Raw genomic sequence first — 7,358 nt, 5'->3', positions numbered from 1 at the left:
GAGAGAGAGAAGGGAGGACTGAGAGACTTTGCTTTCGCCGCGCGATGTTTTCTGGGAGTTGTAGTCCCGGTAGCAAGGAAGGCATTCTGCTCGATGAAGAATGCTACGTTTCGTCGTTACTGAGAATATTCTCGGCATATGGAAGCAATTTCTCCATTGCTGATTTTAATTTTGTTTTCATTTCAGGGTTCAAAGGTACCCAAGAAGCCTCCCATCAAAGCGAAAACCAGAAATTCCAGAAAAAATGGAATTCTATTTTTATTATTGGTAGTTGGCTATTATTAGCATTCTTTATGCACTGATGCGTTTTATTTTTTATTCAATTTTATTTTTGTGTTTTGTGTTTCCTATTATTTAGTATCTTAAGCCTTCTACAAAAAAAGTGGCCAACTTTTAAAAAGAAACTAAAGATTTATAAAATAATGTTCCTATTTTTCCAAAATGATTTGAAAGGGGTGGAGGAAGAGAAAAAATACAGTATTGTGTATGCACTGTTTCTCAACCGTACCAACATTAAGATGCCTGGACTTCAAGTCCCAGAATTCCCCAGCTAGCATATACGGTTTGAGACTGCTTGTGTGTGTGAGCACATGTATGCACGCCTTTGAGTCACTTTTTGACTCCTGGCAAGTGCCAGGACTAGTCCCTGCAATTTTCTTGGCAAAGTTTTTCAGAAGTGGTTTGCCACTGCCTCCTTCCTAGAGCTGAGAGAGTGACTGGCCCAAGGTCACCCAGCTGGCTTTGTGCCTCAGGTGGGACTAGAACTCAAAGTGAACTCACATAGAACTCCCCATTTCTAGCCTGATGTTTTAACCACTACACCAACCTGGTTCTCTGAGACTGCTTAGCTTATACCAAATTTAAGCTCTGGGTTTGTAAGGTAAGTTTTAATGGCTGGATGTTAATTGGATAAGCTATAAGTGGCCCAGTAACCTGTCACCCAGACAATTTCTGAATCCAGGTCTACTGTCTTCTCCCCCAGCATATTTAAAGGACTCCGTGCCATTTCTTCCTGACCATTGACCTGGGCTGGGCTCTTTGGGGGCAGAGGCATGCCAGAAGACTGGTAGACTCTTTTATGGAACTGCCTTTCACTTGTAACAGAACTAAATGTTGCTACCTGATGGGACCTTGGAGGCACGCCTTCTCCGTGGCGGCCCCAGCCCTTTGAAACAACCTCCCACCTGAGATCTGTGGGATCCCTACCCTTTTAGCCTTCTGGAGGGCTGTGAAGACCTGGCTCTTCCCCCAAGCCTTGGGCTAGGATGGGGGTTGAGCTATGTTTGGTCTGGTGCCTGGGTCGAAGGGTACTTTTGTTTTTAACCATGTTTATATGGATTGTTGTGAGCTGCCTAGAGTGATTATATGAGATAGCCAGCCATATAAGCTCTGTAAATAATAACTCTTGTTGATTTCACTCCAGCTGCCACTATTCCATACTCCAAATTACTGCAAGGGAATGGAAGTGCTGGCTGAGAGTAGCCACAGTTGGCAGCACCTGGAACTATCCCATGGTGTTTGCAAGATGGTGTAGGCAAAATGGTACTGCCTCCCTCCCAAAGTAGAAAAATTATTGAAGGCATGAGCATGCAAAACTCCTTGTTGGTGGAAGCAGCAGAAAACCTTCCATGTGCTCATTTACAGTAGAATCAGCAAAACATCTCTTTCCAAATGCAATTGACCCACTAGCCCCCCTCTCCCCCCATTTTTTTTTCAGGACTGCTGAACATGTGCTTAATAACAGGCCTAGTGGCCTTCAGTGTATGTTAGGAGACTGGTCTATCAGTGTATGTTAGGAGCCTGGGTATGCTTGAACAACCCTTGGTGAAACACGGGTCAGCCATTTCATGACAGATACCTGCACAGAAACCAGACATCCAGTTTCTCCTGCAGGCCAAAATAGCCATAGGAAGCACAAAACAGTCACCAGGGGAGGGGGTTACCCACAGCAGCTTCAACTGGCCAATAGGAGCACAGCAGATGCCAGTCACTGGCTTTGTCATCACCAGGACTGCAAGTGAAACATCAAAGGTCATTTAGATGCTAAGATTTGGGTCAGGAGAGCACCAAAAACATTAACATGGAACAATTAAAGATAAATTTAGACTGCCTTTCAGTGGCATAGATGAGACAAAGGTGGCATTATGAGGACGTGTCCTCCAAACTGGGTGAGCAGGACAGCTTCATCCCATGGCTGACAGGATGTGAGGATGAGCTCTAAGGTATATAAAAGAAAAAAGGAGCAGCATTGGCTCTGAGAAAAATATTTTATATTGAAACAATACCTCTCTTGGTCCAAGTCAAATGTAACAAAATAGGAAAGTTGTTGACTTTTTAAGATGCTTCATCAAAGCAGGTAGTAAAAATAGTGGCTGAAGGGTCAGCCCTGCTTACTCAGATAATAGCCTTAGAAGGGAATATGGGAGCACTCCGCAGTCTGCAAACTGGACCCTGTCAAGGGCAGGTTTGCTCAGAGAAAAGCCTGTTTACCCAGGCTAGCACATAACTAAATCTTACTAACATTAAGATAGTCACACCTTCTTAAAGTGTATATTGCTCATTAAGATTCTAGCCAATCATGTCCAGTTCCAGGATATCTATCCCAGCATGCTGGCTGGGGAATTCTGGAGTTGAAGTCCACATATCTTCAAGCTGCTAAGTTTGAGAAGCCCTGCTCTGTTCCACTCCTCCTCGAATATTCCACATTCAGCCTCACTGATCTGTTGTTTTGTTTCAGATGCCCTTCGTCACTTTTAGCTTTTTCTTTCCTCCCCACTTTCCTTTCTTCATTAGTCTTTCTGCAAACCTTGAGCATTTAAATGATGTCAGTAGCATTTCAGCTTACCTAGATTCCCTCCAGACTGTGCCAATGATTTTTATATACTGTCTATAGGATGGTTAGAAATAAATTGAAGTATATAATTTTGAGTTATGAAAAAATTGGAAGAGCCCTGCAGCTTTGGGGGGGGGGGGATTGTGAGTTTCTCATTTCTCAAGAACAGAAGCAAAGGATTGTTACCTTGTCATGGTGCTGGAGCTTCAGCACCTCAATGATGCCATGAGCTAAACCATGAAGGGCCACCCAAGACGGGAAGGTCATGACAGAGAGGTCAGACTAAATGCGATCCCTGGGGAAGGTAATGGCAACCCACCCCAGTATTCTTGCCGTGAAAACTAAATGGATCAGTACAACCAGAGATATGTCGGTACACCATCGGAAGATGAGACCCCCAGGTCGGAAGATGGTCAAAATGCTACTGGGGAGGAAAAGAGGATGAGTTCAACTAGCCCCAGACGTGATGACGCAGCTAGCTCAAAGCCGAAAGGACGGCTAGCGGCCGACGGTGCTGGTGGTGAACGGCGAATCCGATGTTCTAAGGATCAACACACCATTGAAACCTGGAATGTAAGATCTATGAGCCGGGGCAAATTGGATGTGGTTATTGGTGAGATGTCAAGATTAAAGATAGACATTTTGGGCGTCAGTGAACTGAAATGGACTGGAATGGGCCACTTCACATCAAATGACCACCAGATCTACTACTGTGGACAAGAGGACCACAGAAGAAATGGAGTAGCCTTCATAATTAATAGTCAAGTGGCTAAAGCAGTGCTTGGATACAATCCAAAAAACGACAGAATGATCTCAATTCGAATTCAGGGCAAGCCATCTAACATCACAGTGATCCAAATATACGCCCCAACCACAGATGCTGAAGAAGCTGAAGTAGAGCAGTTCTATGAGGATCTGCAGCACCTACTGGACAACATGCCTAAAAGAGACGTTATTTTCATCACAGGAGACTGGAATGCTAAGGTGGGTAGTCAAATGACACCTGGAATTACAGGTAAGCATGGCCTGGGAGAACAAAACGAAGCAGGACATAGGCTGATAGAATTTTGCCAAGACAACTCACTCTGCATAACAAACACTCTCTTCCAACAACCTAAGAGACGGCTTCATACATGGACTTCACCAGATGGACAACACCAAAATCAGATTGACTACATCCTTTGCAGCCAAAGGTGGCGGACATCTATACAATTGGTAAAAACAAGACCTGGAGCTGACTGTACTTCAGATCACGAACTTCTTCTTGCACAATTTAGGGTCAGACTAAAGAGATTAGGGAAGACCCACAGATCAGCTAGATATGAGCTCACTAATATCCCTAAGGAATATGCAGTGGAGGTGAAGAATAGATTTAAGGGACTGGACTTAGTAGATAGGGTCCCGGAAGAACTCTGGACAGAAGTTCACAACATTGTTCAGGAGGTGGCAACAAAATACGTCGCAAAGAAAGAGAAAACCAAGAAGGCAAAATGGCTGTCTGCTGAGACACTAGAAGTAGCCCAAGAAAGAAGGAAAGCAAAAGGCAACAGTGATAGGGGGAGATATGCCCAATCCAATGCTGTCATGAGTGCCGTTGAGCTGAAGACATCAGCACAACGGCACACATGACAATAACGAGGAAGCAGAGGAAGGGACTCAAGATAAGCATAGCACGCACAACAACAGACACAGACCCTGGCCGGATGATTCAGCCATCAGGACACAAAAGAGAAAGAAGGAAAGACAAAGACTAGGCGGATCACGAGGCACACCCAAGCTGTTAGCAAAAGCGCAACGGAGATCGCCCAGCTGACAGCAATCACCGGCTGAAGGAGGAAACCGATGATGGGCGATCCCGGGGCACCAGCTGGGGCCCCGCAACCCTTCACCTACCGGCACGACAGTATGCAGGACAAAGGGGGAATGACGTAACCCAGGGTGAGGGGGCGCTGACCGGCGCGGGGTATTTAAACCCCGCACCGGCGCGCTCCCCTCTCAGCTTTTTTCGCAACTGTCTCTACGATTGAATAAACCAGAACCTGCTCTCCTCTGAATCAGCGTCTGTGTTTTACTCAGCGGTAGGCAGTGCATGACAAATGCAAAATTCCAGAGGTTAGCCAGAAGAGATAAGGAATTATTTTTAAACAAGAAATGCGCGGAAGTGGAAGAAGATAATAGAATAGGAAGGACAAGAGACCTCTTCCAGAAAATTAGAAACATCTGAGGTAAATTCCAGGCAAAAATGGGTATGATCAAAAACAAAGATGGCAAGGACCTAACAGAAGAAGAAGAGATCAAGAAAAGGTGGCAAGAATATACAGAAGACCTGTATAGGAAGGATAACAATATCGGGGATAGCTTTGACGATGTGGTCAGTGAGCTAGAGCCAGACATCCTGAAGAGTGAGGTTGAATGGGCCTTAAGAAGCATTGCTAATAACAAGGCAGCAGGAGACGACGGCATCCTAGCTGAACTGTTCAAAATCTTACAAGATGATGCTGTCAAGGTAATGCATGCTATATGCCAGCAAATTTGGAAAACACAAGAATGGCCATCAGACTGGAAAAAATCAACTTATATCCCCATACCAAAAAAGGGAAACACTAAAGAATGTTCAAACTATCGAACAGTGGCACTCATTTCACATGCCAGTAAGGTAATGCTCAAGATCCTGCAAGGTAGACTTCAGCAATTCATGGAGCGAGAATTGCCAGATGCACAAGCTGGGTTTAGAAAAGGCAGAGGAACTAGGGACCAAACTGCCAATATCCTCTGGATAATGGAAAAAGCCAAGGAGTTTCAGAAAAACATCTATTTCTGTTTTATTGACTATTCTAAAGCCTTTGACTGTGTGGACCATAACAAATTGTGGCAAGTTCTTAGTGGTATGGGGATACCAAGTCATCTTGTATGCCTCCTGAAGAATCTGTATAATGACCAAGTAGCAACAGTAAGAACAGACCACGGAACAACGGACTGGTTTAAGATTGGGAAGGGAGTACGGCAGGGCTGTATACTCTCGCCCTACCTATTCAACTTGTACGCAGAGCACATCATGCGACATGCTGGGCTTGAGGAATCCAAGGCTGGAGTTAAAATTGCTGGAAGAAACATTAACAATCTCAGATATGCAGATGATACCACTTTGATGGCTGAAAGTGAAGAGGAACTGTGGAGCCTTATGATGAAGGTGAAAGAAGAAAGTGCAAAAGCTGGCTTGCAGCTAAACCTCAAAAAAACCAAGATTATGGCAACCAGCTTGATTGATAACTGGCAAATAGAGGGAGAAAATGTAGAAGCAGTGAAAGACTTTGTATTTCTAGGTGCAAAGATGACTGCAGATGCTGACTGCAGTCAGGAAATCAGAAGACGCTTAATCCTTGGGAGAAGAGCAATGACAAATCTCGATAAAATAGTTAAGAGCAGAGACATCACACTGACAACAAAGGTCCGCATAGTTAAAGCAATGGTGTTCCCTGTAGTAACATATGGCTGCGAGAGCTGGACCATAAGGAAGGCTGAGAGAAGGAAGATCGATGCTTTTGAACTGTGGTGTTGGAGGAAAATTCTGAGAGTGCCTTGGACTGCAAGAAGATCAAACCAGTCCATCCTCCAGGAAATAAAGCCAGACTGCTCACTTGAGGGAATGATATTAAAGGCAAAACTGAAATACTTTGGCCACATAATGAGAAGACCGGACACCCTGGAGAAGATGCTGATGCTAGGGAGAGTGGAGGGCAAAAGGAAGAGGGGCCGACCAAGGGCAAGGTGGATGGATGATATTCTAGAGGTGATGGACTCATCCCTGGGGGAGCTGGGGGTGTTGATGACCGACAGGAAGCTCTGGCGTGGGCTGGTCCATGAAGTCACGAAGAGTCGGAAGTGACTGAACAAATAAACATCAACAAAAGCAGCTTTGGTGGGGCCGTTCCTTCACTATTCACTCAGTTGCTCCCTCCATGATGCATGCACAATAGTCCTCACTTAGTGACCACAGTTGGGACCAGAACTTCGATCGCTAAGCAATGTAGTAATTAAGCGAGGCATCATGTGAGCAGACCTGATTTTATGACCATTTTTACCACGGTCGTTAAGTGAATCACACAGTTAAGCAAATCACAGTGGTCATTAAGCAAATCAATGGCCTATTGATTTGGCTTGTTGGAACCCGGCTGGGAAAGTAACAAATTGTGATCACGTGACTGCAGGATGCTGCAACCTGTTGTAAATGCTGGTTGCCAAGCACCCACATCACGATCACGTGACCTTCGGAGTTGTGTGACAGTCATAACTTTGAGGGCGGATCGTAACTTTTTTTTAGCCCTGTAGTATCTGTGGGTTAAACCGCCGAGCTGCTGAGCTTGCCGATCGGACAGTCGGCGGTTCGAATCCACATGACGGGGTGAGCTCCCGTTGCTAGTCCCAGCTCCTGCCAACCTAGCAGTTCGAAAACCTGCAGATGTGAGTAGATTAATAGGTACCGCCTCAGCGGGCAGGTAACGGCATCCGCTTAGTCGTGCTGGCC

This window comes from Candoia aspera, chromosome 2 (assembly GCF_035149785.1).
Source record: "Candoia aspera isolate rCanAsp1 chromosome 2, rCanAsp1.hap2, whole genome shotgun sequence".
Taxonomy (NCBI): Eukaryota; Metazoa; Chordata; class Lepidosauria; order Squamata; family Boidae; genus Candoia; species Candoia aspera.
Note: the sequence above shows the minus strand (reverse complement) of the source record.